Genomic DNA, 14,930 nt, shown 5'->3' on the forward strand with positions numbered 1-14,930 from the left:
CCGAGTGCTTTGGGACTCGGCTTAAACGTTTCTCAAAAATCTTCTCTAGGTCTTTCCCCGCCCGCTGCGGGCCTCTCTGGCCGGTGATTTGCCCGGGCGCCTCTGTGCACTCGGCCAACGGCCTCTGACAGCGCCCACCCGAGCGCCCCAGGAGCCGGCGAGCGGCGGTCCTCGCCAGGGACTTTCAGCAGGCCCAGGGGGACAAAAGTGGCTCCAAATCCAGCACATGCATATTGAAGCAAGTTAAAGGATTTAATATGAAGCACAGAAACAGATAATGCCAAAAAGCAAGCAGTAGTTGGTACACATTTCTGGAAAAGCAGTTTCCGTGTTGTTTCGTACAACTCCAAAAAAATTCAGATCTGTAGCGGAATTGTTGTGTAAAGTAAACTGAACTACAGGGAGGCAGTATTCTAATAGCTATTATAAACGTGTATTTACTGTATTAAAAATGAGTAAAAGAACAAGCAATGACACATCACTAGGAAGAGTGAGTGGGGCAGCATTTCCTTCTCCCAGTGCTGCTGAGATGGCGGAAATTAGTCGAATTCAATATGAAATGGAATACACCGAAGGTATTAGTCAGCGAATGAGGGTCCCGGAAAAATTAAAGGTAGCACCACCAAATGCTGACCTGGAACAAGGATTCCAAGAAGGAGTTTCAAATGCTAGTGTGATTATGCAGGTTCCAGAGAGAACTGTTGTAGCAGGAAATAATGAAGACATTCCATTTTCAAGACCAGCAGATCTTGACCTTATACAGTCAACTCCCTTCAAACCTCTGGCACTAAAAACACCACCTCATGTACTTACGCTAAGTGAAAGACCACTAGATTTTCTGGATTTAGAAAAACCTCCTCCAACCCCTCAAAATGAAGAAATCCGTGCAGTTGGCAGGCTAAAAAGAGAGCGCTCTATGAGTGAAAATGCTGTTCGCCAAAATGGACAGCTGGTCAGGACTGACTCCATACCTGTGTTGCATGGTGGGTCTGCTGCCGCCACCTCTAACCCTCATCATGACAACGCCAGGTATGGCATTTCAAATATAGATACAACGATTGAAGGAACCTCAGATGACATGACTGTTGTAGACGCAGCTTCATTAAGACGACAGATAATCAAACTAAATAGACGTCTACAACTTCTGGAAGAGGAGAACAAAGAACGTGCTAAAAGAGAAATGGTCATGTATTCAATTACTGTAGCCTTCTGGCTGCTTAATAGCTGGCTCTGGTTTCGCCGCTAGAGGTAACCTCAACTCTCAAAAATATTGTCTCAACAGCTGGAAATATAAAGAATTTGCAAACTTAAAAAAAAAAAAAAATCTTCTCTAATCTCCCAGGGCTGTTACGATCCCCCTGCTCTCGTAGTACCCCGTGTATAGATAGCTACCATGCATAACGATGAAGGCCTGTTTACATCCACAAGACATGAACTCCTTGAAGGCAGAGACTGGGTCTTATTCACTGCAGTGGTTCCAGCGCCAAGCATAGCATCTGGCACAAAGTTGGAGTTCAATCAATATTTGCAAACTGTAGATGTAGAATAAATCTAGCGATAACAAATCTTTGCTTGGAAGTGGTGTGTGGATCTGAATAGTAAGTGGGGCCTGTACTCCCTGAACTCAGTACTTAAAGAAACAGAATGTCAAACTTCTATCTGAAATATAAGAGCCAAGGCTCAGGAAATCCGCATGAGCCAGAGAACAAACAGAAACACCTTGGTTCTAGGGGAACCTCAAGGGTAAGGTGGATTTTTATGGCTCACATGTTATTTGCAGATACAAGTTGTGCCAGTAAAAGTCAGCTAACTGGGCAGGTCCTGAGAGTGGAAGAAAATGCCCTACTAACTTCCACTTAACGAAGTTGGCAAAGTTCTTCGAGCAAACAGCTTTTATAAATGAAAGGCCAGTCTTCCAGGGCAACCAGCCTCTAGGAGATTGGGACTCATTATGACTCTACTAGAAGAAAAATCAGACTCTCTATAAAAGGCCAAGGCAGGGCAGAACTTTGTCTTTTTCAGTGAGCCAAATTCTTCTTCTCCACCCAAAAGCAACAGTTACTGTGTTACTGATTTGGAGGCAGTCTTCCTCATCCCAGGATCCCAAAAGATGCCCTCTGCTTTTTTACAGCAGTAGGAGTCCCTGACTTCTAGACACTGTCACCAGACAATTGTATCCTGAGGATTCAAGTTTTACACCTTTCTATTCCCTGCAAAGTTTCTCAATTCAAAAACAAAGACAAATATTTTAATGTGTATATGGGTGTGCATGTTTATCCCCGGCTGATAGGACTTTTGCGTGACCTTTCTTTACTTCTTTCTTCCTTGTTCCATCTTGCCTTCTAACCTCCCTTCCTCTCTCTTTCTTTCCTTTCTTTTTTTTTTAATAAATTTATTTATTTAGGCTGCGTTGGGTCTTCGTTGCTGTGCGCGGGCTTTCTCTAGTTGTGGCAAGTGGGGGCTACTCTTCATTGCGGTGCGGTGCACGGGCTTCTCACGATGGTGGCTTCTCTTGCTGTGGCTCGTGGGCTCTAGGCACGTGGGCTCAGTAGTTGTGGCGCACGGGCTTAGTTGCTCCACGGCATGTGGGATCTTCCCGGACCAGGGCTGGAACCCGTGTCCCCTGCATTGGCAGGCAGATTCTTAACCACTGTGTCACCAGGGTAAGTCCCCCTCTCTCTTTCTTTTGGCCTATTTGCTTATCTGTATTTTCTAATATTCTACTAGGAACATACATTATTTGTATAATTTTTTCAAATGGGTGAGAAAAGGTAAAAACTTTTTTTTTAATTATAAATTTATTTATTTATTTATTTTTGGCTGCACGGGGTCTTCATTGCTGCACGCGGGCTTTCTCTAGTTGCAGCGGGCTGGGGCTAATCTTTGTTGCGGTCTGCAGGCTTCTCATTGCGGTGGCTACTCCTGTTGCAGAGCACGGGCTCTAGGCGCACGGGCTTCAGTAGTTGTGGCACGAGGGCTCAGCAGTTGTGGTTCATGGGCTCTAGAGCACAGGCTCAGTAGTTGTGGCGCACGGGCTTAACTGCTCCACGGCATGTGGGATCTTCCCAGGTCAGGGCTCGAACCCGTGTCCCCTGCATTGGCAAGTGGATTCTTAACCACTGAGCCACCAGGGAAGCGCTGGGTCCCTATTCTTGAGGAATGCACTGTAAGCCAGACAATTACAACATGGTTAAGAGTTTAGAAAGAGGCAGAGTGGGACTATGCCTTTTCATCAGAATCTAATTCCCCAGCTCCCCCAAGAAACTGAGAGGGAGAGAGGGTACATGATCACTGACAAAAAGACTATACAGATTGGAAAATTTGCAAAGCTGTAGCTGAAGCCTGGCATTCCTGACTGGCACTGACCAGCAGCTCTGTCTCCTATACCATTAGGCCCTGCCAGTGTTCAGATGAAAATTTTCCAGGGGAATGGGTGTCTGAATGGTGCCCATGCACCTTACTACACAGAATAAGCATGCTCTCAGCATATCAAACTGATGAGGAACTTCAGCAGTAGCATCACAGGCTCCTAGAGAGAGACAGGTACAAGCTAATCATGCCTGCCATAGCCATGGAACATTTCATGCAAGTTTTCAGGCAAAGCCCCTCCATACTCATATGTCTTCTAAAAAATACTCTCTCTCTCTCTCTCTGATTCCAGGGAATTGAGAAAGAAAGTACAAAACCAGGATTTCAGCTGCTTCTGGAAGAGCCAGGAGCTCTCAGAAACAGATGTTAAATCTAATTTTGGAGCCTAATAAAAATGTTGGATATCTAGCTTGTTAGAATGAGTCTGGGATATGGCTCATAAGTCAATGATTCAGTGGAACCTAAACCTACAGTATTGTGTGGAGGGACTTCAATTCCTCCACAGAGCAACTGGTGGGAAACAGCTCACAGATATCAGATGTTCACTCATCCTCCTGAGAGGCCACAAGGAGCAGCTACTTGCTCATTCATTCAGACCTACAATAAAATTGTCTCTGATGTTGGTAGGACATGGACTGTCAAATAATGCCCCTGGAAGCCAGGAGTCCTGGGACTCTTATCCCAGCTCCTCCAAGGACTTATTTTGTAGCCCTGAGCATGTCAGTTAACCCCTCTGTGCCTCAGTTCTGCCATCCATAGAAAGGGACTCCTGCTGCCTTCCTTTCTGGAAGAGATATAGAGATCACATTGGAATATTCACCCCCATGTTTCAGAAGTTAACTGATGATATTGTTCCCAGGTCGGGAGGGATGGAAAGGAAAGTGGAAATACATTATCAAAGTATAGTGGAAAAAGCTCAAGTTTTGAGCCATCCAGCCCTGGGTTTGAATCCTGACCCTACCACTTACCAGCTGTGTGAAATGAGGCAAGCTTCTTTAACATCTCTGACCCTAGAGTTAAATATAATACATAAGACAGAGAATAATTCCTGTCTTATAGGACTGCTGTGAGGATTCAAGATAATATATGCATGGTGCCTGGCACAAGTAGGGACTGAAAATAGTAGAAATATTAAAATTTCTGACACCTACATAAGCCCGGAGGAGGTCACTCTTCTATAAATTTACCTGAGTCAGAACCAGCCCACAGATCAGAGAGTTGGGTTAAAAATCTATGGAGGAAAAAAAAAAAAATCTATGGAGGAATCTAACTTCCTAAAGATGATAGGAGAACAAAAGCAGACAATTTCACACTGCTCTCAGCATCCTTCCTCAACCCTCATCATATAGAAGGAAACTTTCCACCTTCACTCAGCCATGGCCTTGGTATCACTCTGACAAGAAATCTCTTGTCACCCCATGGGACCTGGCTTCATAACCTGACTACAGAATACTGCAGGGAAGGGAGACACAGGATGTTGCAGGAAGGGCTTGCAATTTTAAACATGTGGTTTGGGAAGGTTTCACTGAGGTGACATTTGAGAAAAGACCTGAAAGAAGTAAGGAAGTAAGACATGCAGACAGCTGAGGGAAGAGAGTCTAGGGAGAGGGTAGAACAAGTTGCAAGGGCCCTAAGGCAGGAGTATGTCTGGTGGATTCAAGGAACAGCAGGAAGACAGAAGCAGAGTGAGCGAGGGGAGAATAATAAGAGGATGGGGTCTGGGAAGGGAGAGCCTTCACATGTGGTCTCTGAAGTGACAGTCCTCCCTTAGGCCTCAGTTCTCTCTTCTAAAAAGTAGGCATAATGGTAATACTCAAGAATAGCATACTTGAAAGGGTAAAGTAAAAAGACAACATAGTAAACAATCTAATGGACTAGGAATCAGAAGACTTGGGTTTTAGGCCTATATCTACTCTAATTGGCTATGTGGCCTTGGGCAAGTCACTTCTCTAAGCCTGTTTTCTTATCTGTAAAATGGAACGATCTTGGTTAACACAGATTTTTCTAATCTGAAAAGTTATATTGTGCATAAAGTATTTTTCAACAAATGGCTGGAACAACTGGATATTCATATGCAAAAAAAAGAACAGTTATTCAATACCTCATTCCATATAAAAAGTCAAATTGATCACAGACCTAAATATAAAACTTAAAGTTATAAAACTTATAGAAGAAAACATAGGGGAAACAATTAAGAACTTGGGTTAGACAAAGATTTCTTAGATACAACACCAAAAACATGTTCCTTTAGAGAACAAATTGATAAGCTAGACTTCATCAAAATTTAAAACTTCTGTTCTTGAAAGGCACTGGTAAGAGAATGAAAAGACAAGCCAAACTGGGAGAAAATATTTGCAAAGCACATATCTGATATAAGACTTTCTGTCCAAAGTATATAAAGAACTCTCAAAATTCAATAACAAGAGAACAAACAACCCAATTTTTTTAAATGGGCAAAAAAACTGAAGAGGGCTTCCCTGGTGGTGCAGCGGCTGAGAGTCTGCCTGCCAATGCAGGGGACACGGGTTCGAGCCCTGGTCCGGGAAGATTCCACATGCTGCAGAGCAATGAATTCTGTGCACCACAACTACTGAGCCTGCGCTCTAGAGCCCGCGAGCCACAACTACTGAGCCCGTGCACCACAACTACTGAAGCCCTCATGCCTAGAGCCCATGCTCTGCAACAAGAGAAGCCACCGCAATGAGAAGCCTGCGCGCCGCATCTAGAGAAAGCCCGTGTGCAGCAACAAAGACCCAACGCAGCCAAAAATTAATTAATTAATTAATTAATTAATTAATTTTAAAAAGATAACTGAAAATAAAATTCAATATCCTTGAGTCTGGGATATTGAAAGCCCAGAACAAGATGATCAGCCACTATGTGTGCTTAAATGATCTTGTATTTTTAAAAAGGAAAGCTAAACTCACCCCTTGATCTTCCCAAGGTGGCCCTTCCATTCCAATTAAAACAGACATTTATTTTGTCCACAACATATGGTCACTGCAGTCTCTGGGCCTTTGCCCCATGGTGCTCGTCTTCTGTTCTGAAAAGCAACCAGTTTTTTTTAATAATTAGTTTTTATTGTTTTTTTAAAATTTTTATTGGAGTATAGTTGCTTTACAATGTTGTATTAGTTTCTACTGTACAGCAAAGTGAATCAGCTATATATCCCCTCTTTTTTGGATTTACTTCCCATTTAGGTCACCACAGAGCACTGAGTAGAGTTCCCTGAGCTATACAGTAGGTTCTCATTAGTTATCTATTTTATACATAGTATCAATAGTGTATATATGTCAATCCCAATCTCCCAATTCGTCCCACCGCCCCCTTCCCCCTCTTGGTGTCCATACGTTTGTTCTCTACATCTGTGTCTCTATTTCTGTTTTGTAAATAAGATTTTATGGCTGAGTAATATTCCACTGTATATATGTACCACATAAAAAGCAACCAGTTTTGATCCATAATTTCCTTCAAGGTCTAGTTCAAGGTTCACCTCCCCTAAAAAGCCTTTTCTCAGCAGACCTGACTCACATTGTGCCTCCAGTCCTTGGGGCCCCTCAGTGCCTGCACACAAAGTCATCTATTCCTGCTGCCCACCCCTTCTCTATTTCTACACATAGTACTCTGCTTCCAGGCTGCCAGCCTGTCCCTAACAAAACTGTGAGCACCTCACCAGCAGATTCAGGCCTTTTCATCTCTTGACTCTCCCTGAGTGTCTAGCATGGGGCCAGATCTACTTGCTAAGTAAAGAAAAGATAACCTAGAGAATTTCTGTCAGCTAGAGAAGATTCAACCTTTAGAAATTACCCAAATTTCTCAAATCCTAATATATAACAGAATTGAGAATCCCTTTGTCCTATTAACCTTGCCAGAGCAAGGAAATTAAAAATTGGTATACAAGAAGGAAAAAGAAAATACTTATTATTTACCTTCTCATGAGTTCACATTCAGCATCTGTTTTCTTACAAAGTTCCAAACAGCATCACTGTTTACAATTACTAAGAGCCGCATTCATCAAGTAGATACACAATATTTTACTGATCATTTCTGAGGCTAGATGTTTAGATCGCTTTAAAGTATTATATGATATATGATATGATATTACATTACATTATATAAGAAATGACACTGTGATCAAATGACACTGTGATAAAACTTTGACTGTGTTTTGGATTATTTCCTTAGGATAGATTCCTAAAAGTGGATCTGTCAGGTCAAAAGTTGCGAACATTTTTATTATGCCTGATGTATACTATAAACCCATGACAAATTCTTAAATACCTTTTGGCTCTAGGATATTATAATTCTACTGCTAAGAAATGGAAGCCCCCAATGGTAAACATTTTTTAAGGCAGGCAGAATAGTAAAAGTCAAGAAAGCAAGACTCTGAAATCAGATTGCCTGAGTTCAAATCCCAGTTCTATCACTTGCTATCTATATAGACATAAACAAGTTACTGAATCCTTCTGAGACAATGTACATAAAGAACAGGGTCTGGCATGTAGTAAGGGCTCAATAAATGTTAATCATTATCATTGCTTTTAGATTACCAAAAGAAGATGAATCTATAATTCAAAAAGCCAAGAATTATCCTCAAATAATACAGAGGAAATAAACATAAAACAAATGACAAAACAATACTCCTGTACCTAGAACATAAGTAAGCAGGTTCATTTACTGTGAATACTATTTACACTACTGTGGTTATTAATTACATATAAATAAAAATAAATACCATTTTATTGAGTGCCTGTTCTCTTTAAAAACCTTTACATACACTGTCTCATTTAATTTAATCACCACAACAACCCTGTATGGTGGTAGTATTAATAACAATGACAATGATAGCTAATAATTTCCAACTGCTGATTATGTGCCATGCATGGCTGTAGATAATAATTTATTAATCATTATAAAACCTATGAAGTAGGGCTTTTCATTTTACTATTTTCCTCATTTTACAGACAATATAATTGACGTACACAGAGGTTAAAGAACTTGTCCAAGGTTACATAGCTAATAAGGTAGATATTATTCTATCCACTTTATAGTTAAGAAAACTGAGACTTAGGGACTTCCCTGGTGGTACAGTGGCTAAGACTCTGCACTCCCAATGCAGGGGGCCTGGGTTCAATCCCTGGTCAGGGAAATAGATCCCACATGCTGCAACTAAGAGTTTGCATGCTTCAACTAAAGATACTGTATGCCACAACTAAAGATCCCCCATGCCACAACTAAAAGATCCCACATGCCACAATGAAGATCCCACATGCTGCAACTAAAGATCCCATATGCCACAAGGAAGATCCTGCACACGGCAACAAAGATCCCGAGTGCTGCAACTAAGACCCGGCATAGTCAAATAAATATTTTTAAAAAATGAAAAGAAAACAGAGATGGAAAGAAAATTGTCTATAAAGGTAAGTAACTGAGGCAGGCTTTGAACCAGTATCTGTTAGACTCTCAATCCACATTCTTTTATTCTACCACTCTGCCAACTTTATGTGGATTTTCTGTGTACAGAGAATGCCCTATATAGATAAAAAATGTTTTAAGGCTGGCTTCCCTCATCCTTGCCTTCTTTTTCCACAAGCCATGGGATACTGCAGATGGTCTCATTTTAACATGTGCCTCTGAGAAGAATATAATTGGGAAGGCAAGCCCAACATGAAAGCCCATATACTGAAATGTGTCCTTTAAAATGATTCTTTCTTTCTCCCGAGGCATTATGTGTTGTAGTCCTTTGAGAATGCGTACCTGAGAGTTTCTAAGGCTTACCTTTCAGATACTTGGGGATTCCTAAACAGGTGCTTACAGCAACTCTTCTTCAAAAGATTTTTCAAACGGTTGCTACAGAAAGGTCTCATATTTCCCTCTGCCTCAGAAAGTCCTCAAAATTCTCACCACTTGGAGAAACAAAAGCTGCTTCAAGCCTCCCAAAACACCTGGAAAATACTCACATTTATAAAGAGACTGAACCCACAGGAAGAAACTGGGATTTAAGTCCTAACTCTTGAATAAGCCGATTGCTTCATCTTGGACAAACTATTTCCCTTCTCTGTGTCTCAGTTTCCTCTTCTGCAAGATGAGGCATTGGATTAGATGGTTTTCCAGGTCCACCAGAGCTCTGATTCAAGGACGAAAATTAACGTGAGTTTGGAGTCTATAGCAGTGCAATCCCAGGGGGGAACAATTGTATGAAAGTCCAAAGCCCAGATTTGCAACCATTAACAGAAACAGATTTGCAACCATTAACTGAAACCCACCAGGGCTGGTTTAACTTCAACAGGGAAGGAAAGTGCCCTGGGATTCTGATTTAAGAATGCAAGTCGGGCTTTCTTGAGACGCGCCTCGCTGGGAGAGTGTCAGGGGCACCGCGTCCCCGTGGCAGCCTGCAGTCAGCGGCTTCAGCTCGAGGCCCGCGTCGCCATGGCCACAGTTCCCAAGTTGCTGCAGCAGCAGGAGGAGGACCACAGCAAGCTGAGATCTGTATCAGTGGACCTGAATGTTGATCCCTTGCTTCAGATTGACATACCTTATGCACTCAGTGAGAGAGATAAAGTCAAATTTACAGTGCACACCAAGACCACGCTGCCCACGTTTCAGAGCCCAGAGTTTTCTGTTACAAGGCAACATGAAGATTTTGTGTGGCTACATGACACTCTTATTGAAACTACAGACTACGCTGGGCTTATTATTCCGCCCGCACCTGCAAAGCCTGACTTCAATGGCCCTTGAGAGAAGATGCAGAAACTGGGAGAGGGTGAAGGGTTTATGACCAAAGAAGAATTTGCCAAGATGAAGCAAGAGCTGGAAGCTGAGTATCTCGTGGTCTTCAAGAAGACTGTGTCTTCCCATGAAGTCTCTCTTCAGCAGCTCTCCTCTTACCCTGTTCTCAGTAAAGATCGCAACTTTCACATTTTCCTGGAATATGATCAAGATCTAAGCATTAGGCGGAAAAATACCAAAGAGATGTTTGGTGGCTTTTTCAAAAGTGTGGTGAAAGCACTGATGAAGTCCTTTTTTCAGGAGTTATGGAGGTAGATGACTTCTCTGAACAAGAGAAGCATTTCCTCAGTAACTATTATGATAGGATCAAGGGTTCCTTTGCAAAGGCTGACAGAATGACCAGCACTCATAAAAATGTAGCAGACGGTTACATCCACACCGCAGCCTGCTTGCATAGCCTGGCTTTAGAAGAGCCCACGGTCATCAAAAAGTACCTACTGAAGGCGGCTGAGCTATCTGAAAAACTTAGGAAAGTAGAGAGTCGAGTCTCCTCAGACGAAGACTTAAAGCTGACAGAGCTCCTCCGATACTACATGCTCAACATAGAGGCTGCTAAGGATCTCTTATACAGACGCACCGAAGCCCTCATCAACTATGAGAATTCAAACCAGGCGCTGGATAAGGCCTGGTTAAAAAGCAAAGACGTCAAGCTGGCTGAGGCACACCAGCAGGAATGCTGCCAGAAATTTGAACAGCTTTCTGAATCTGCAAAAGAAGAGCTAATCAATTTCAAACAAAAGAGAGTGGCAGCATTTAGGAAGAATCTGATTGAAATGTCTGAACTGGAAATAAAGCATGCCAGAACGTCTCCCTCCTGCAGAGTTGCATCGACATGTTCAAGAACAACTGAACAAAGGATGTGAATGTGAAGAAAGCCAGCATCACTTGCACTCAGATCATTACCATGGAAGATTTATTGCCTTTGACTTTAATTTAAAATTATGTGAATAAATATTTTGATTTCTAAAGATCTTAACACTTACCCATGTTGGTTTAAAAATATTTCTACTGCATGCTACTTGGACACAACTAATCTTTATGCATTTAATACCTCAGAGTGGGTAGAACCTAAGTATTGGGTTCTCCTCTAATTTGTCTTTCGTAATTAAGAAAGGGTGCGGGAATCTCATGCCTTCTGGAGCCTGTGTAAGGAGTGGCCTGGCACATGCTGCCTCACTGTTCCATGTACCCATGCCCCTACAAACCGGTTACTTTAAGGTAGGTGCCGATTATAACAGATAAGTCAGCCACTTGTTACAGGTAAGAGACATTACATCTCTTCATTAGGTAATTTTCCCTTTCTTACTCTCCTGGTTCTTTAATCACCTTGAGTTGTTTGTACTATAACAAGAGCAAGAAAAATCTCATATCTTTGTATACACCCTTTTCAGCCCCATTTCTGTAGTAGGGGAGAGAAGCATCTTAAGGGTATAAGAACAAGTAATAAGGCCTAATTTAGAAGGTGGCCAGATCTACATTAAGAAAGATGTGACCCCCTCCCTAATCGGGGGGGGCCGTATGTGTGTGTTTGGACTTTTTATAAAGTGTACAATAAAATAATAATTCATGCTCTTAAAAAAAAAAAAAAAAAAAAGCAAGTCCTGGGAATTCCCTGGTGGTCCAGTGGTTAGGACTCTGCGCTTCCACTACAGGAGGCACAGGTTCTATCCCTGGTCGCCTGCAAGCCGCATGGCACTGCCAAAAAAAAAAACAGAATGTGAGTCCTTTGAGAAACTATTTAACATGGATTTGAAGGATTTGGTGGAGGAATGTAGGCAGTTGGTAAAGGAATAAATCTTCTTCAACTTTGCAGAAAAGAGCAAAGCAGCATCAAATCCCTTTCATATGATTTTCCCTGTGCTAAAGACAGGAGCAAAGATAGGCTCCTGCTGCCACCTTGTGGCACATTGGACAGCTTAGAAGGAAGGGTTTACTCAATCTGGGTCCCCCCCAGTCTAAAATACCCTCAAGAAACCACATCTTCTTTCTCCCTTACAATTACACAGAGCTTGATTACTCACAAAACACTTTCAACCCTATGATCTCGTTTCATTCTCCCAGCAACTATGTTGAGTGGCAGGAAGGAGTTATAATGCCATTTTACCAGACAGACTATGTGATTTACCTACCGTCACGGTAACCGGCAGTCAGGACTTGAACACACATCCTGACTCTAAATGAGACAGTTCATTCATTACTATGTAGGAGTGGGGATGAAACAGGTTCAGGTATGCTCTAGGCCTAGGAATTTGAGAGAGGGAAGCTTGGGAAAAGGAAAGCTCAATTTCTTGTGCAGACACAACTGGTCACAGGCTACAGTCAGGCTGCATGTCTATAGAAAAAGACATCCAAATAAGCCTGGATTCCTGCCTTCCTTCCTGGTTTGCACATTCTTGGTTAACATCTCTAGCCACTCCAGCTGGCCTCCCTCCCTCTGCTCCCCAACCCCAGCCTATACATTGGGGCTCAAGACTTATAGCTAAATGCTGAACACCAAACAGATCCCAGGCAAGGGAGCCACAACATCCAGAAATCAGCAAGAACTACTGGGAGCACTGCTGTGTCCCTGGGTTAGAGCTCGTAAGATTTGTGGCTCAGCCAAAATCTTCTTATAAATTTTCATGGGAAGCCCAATTGGCTTGTCTCATAATGATGTCACACTCACTGAAACACAAGGGGCAATGCTGGGGTTACAGGATTTACCAACGGGCATATAGGAATGGCCTAAAATTAATCTGAGTGTCCAATTACTCCAAGGCAACCATAACTTCTTTGATATGGAATTACAAAGCCCAGTGCCTAAACCTTCCACCACCATAGGCATTCCTTTTGGTTCATTCATTCAGTCATTCCCTAAGTGAGTAGAGCACATTCACCAAATGAGTAGGGCACTGTTATAATCCCTTTGATTGAGATTTTGTTGCCTAGTGGTGAACAGAGGGAAATAAGGAAAGAACATAATTACAAATGCATGTGAGATATATATATTAAGTACTTGGGGGTTAGGAGGGAAAAATAAGATTCCTTCTGGTTTGGGTGTTAGGGGATTGGGGGCAATAAGTGGATAAAGAATGATTTCACAGATACAGAACACAAAACACTTTGCAGTCTGGCCTTTACAAACCTTCTCTGCCTTCTCTCCAGCTACTACTTTGTTCTTACCCTACCATATTCCGAACATAAATTTTCTTCAGTAATTTAAGGATTAAGAGTTTAGGCTTTGGAATCAGATAGATCTTGGTTCTAATCCCAGCTCTGACACATTATACAACCTTGGGCAAGGCTGGAACTTCCCCAAGCCTCAGTTTCCTGATCTGCAAAGTGGAGATTACAGTAATACTCATTTTAAAAGGTTTTTGTAAGAGTCAACTGATATCATGTATGCAAAGCACCTAGCTTTGTGCTAGATACACAGTAAAAACATAGTAAATAGCAATCAATACTGTTAGCTATCTCTGTGCCTTTGATCTTGTTTTCTTTGCCTGAGATTCTCTTCATATTCTCAGACTGTTTTACCCCTATTTCTCTTTGAGAGCCATCACAAAAGTCTATTTTCTTGAGTGCCCAGGTTCTGCTAGCTGTCCCTCACTGAGTTCAGAACCTTTGTTCATACCTACCTGTGTTTATGTGATATCAACTTGTATTTGTTTACGTCTGTCTTTCACGTCTGTGAGGCTCCAGAGGACAGCAACTGAGTCTTATTCATTATGCACTAGCACCTAAGCACAATACATGACTCATGGTACCACTAGAGAAATTACTGTTGAATAAATAAGATAATATTTGAACTGGATCTTAAATAAGTAGGATTTATTATTTTTAGTATTTTTATTTATTTGGTTGCACCAGGTCTTAGTTGCAGCAGGCGGGCTCCTTAGTTGCGGCTTGCGGGCTCCTTAGTTGCAGCTTGAGGGCTCCTTAGTTGCAGCACACAGGATCCTTAGTTGTGGCATGCAAACTCTTGGTTGCAGAATGCATGTGGGATCTAGTTCCCTGACCAGGGATTGAACCTGGGCCCCCTGCATTGGCAGCTCAGAGTCTTAACCACTGCGCCACCAGGGAAGTCCCCAATAAGTAGGATTTAAAGCATACTTCCGAATGGCCTTTTAAATGTGAATATTAACCTATTAATGTTGTACACTAAACCACTGGAACCCACTATATTGAATAGCAAGCATTAGCCTTAAGGTGGGCTGACAGCACCATCCACCACAGTACAAACAGCAGAAGCAAGAAGAAATAAAATCCTGAAGGCTGTGGAACAAACACCACAATCACAGAGAGTCAAACAAAATGAAACAGCAAAGGACTGTGTCCCAGATGAAGGAACAAGATAAAACCCCAGAAAAACAACTAATTGAAGTGGAGATAGGCAATCTTCCAGAAAAAGAATTCAGAATAATGATAGTGAAGATGATCCAGGATCTCAGAGAAGGAATGGAGGCAGGTGTCAGGAAGTTGCAAGAAATATTCAACAAAGACCTAGAAGAACTAAAGAACAAACAAACAGAGATGAACAATACAATAACTGAAATGAAAACTACACTAGAAGGAATCAATAGCAGAATAACTGAGGCAGAAGAACGGATAAGTGACGTGGAAGACAGAATGGTGGAAATCACTGCCACAGAATAGAATTAAGAAAAAAGAATGAAAAGAAATGAAGACAGCCTAAGAGACCTCTGGGACAACATTAAACACACCAACATTCGCAGTATAGGGGTCCCAGAAGGAGCACAGAGAGAGAAAGGACCTGAGAAAATATTTGAAGA

The 14,930-nt window shown here is 42.0% G+C and overlaps 2 pseudogenes across 2 annotated transcripts; both read left to right on the forward strand.

Moving 5' to 3' along the window:
- The first annotated feature begins 336 nt into the window (after positions 1-336).
- LOC309623136 (mitochondrial fission factor pseudogene) lies at positions 337-2,383 on the forward strand (annotated as a pseudogene). Its single transcript has one exon. The product of its transcript is annotated as a mitochondrial fission factor pseudogene (transcript).
- A 7,424-nt stretch (positions 2,384-9,807) lies between these two features.
- On the forward strand, positions 9,808-14,881 carry LOC309623135 (sorting nexin-5 pseudogene; annotated as a pseudogene). The gene has a single exon. The product of its transcript is annotated as a sorting nexin-5 pseudogene (transcript).
- The last annotated feature ends 49 nt before the right edge of the window (positions 14,882-14,930 follow it).

Source organism: Balaenoptera borealis (genome assembly GCF_965194805.1).
Source record: "Balaenoptera borealis genome assembly, chromosome: 2".
Taxonomy (NCBI): domain Eukaryota; kingdom Metazoa; phylum Chordata; class Mammalia; order Artiodactyla; family Balaenopteridae; genus Balaenoptera; species Balaenoptera borealis.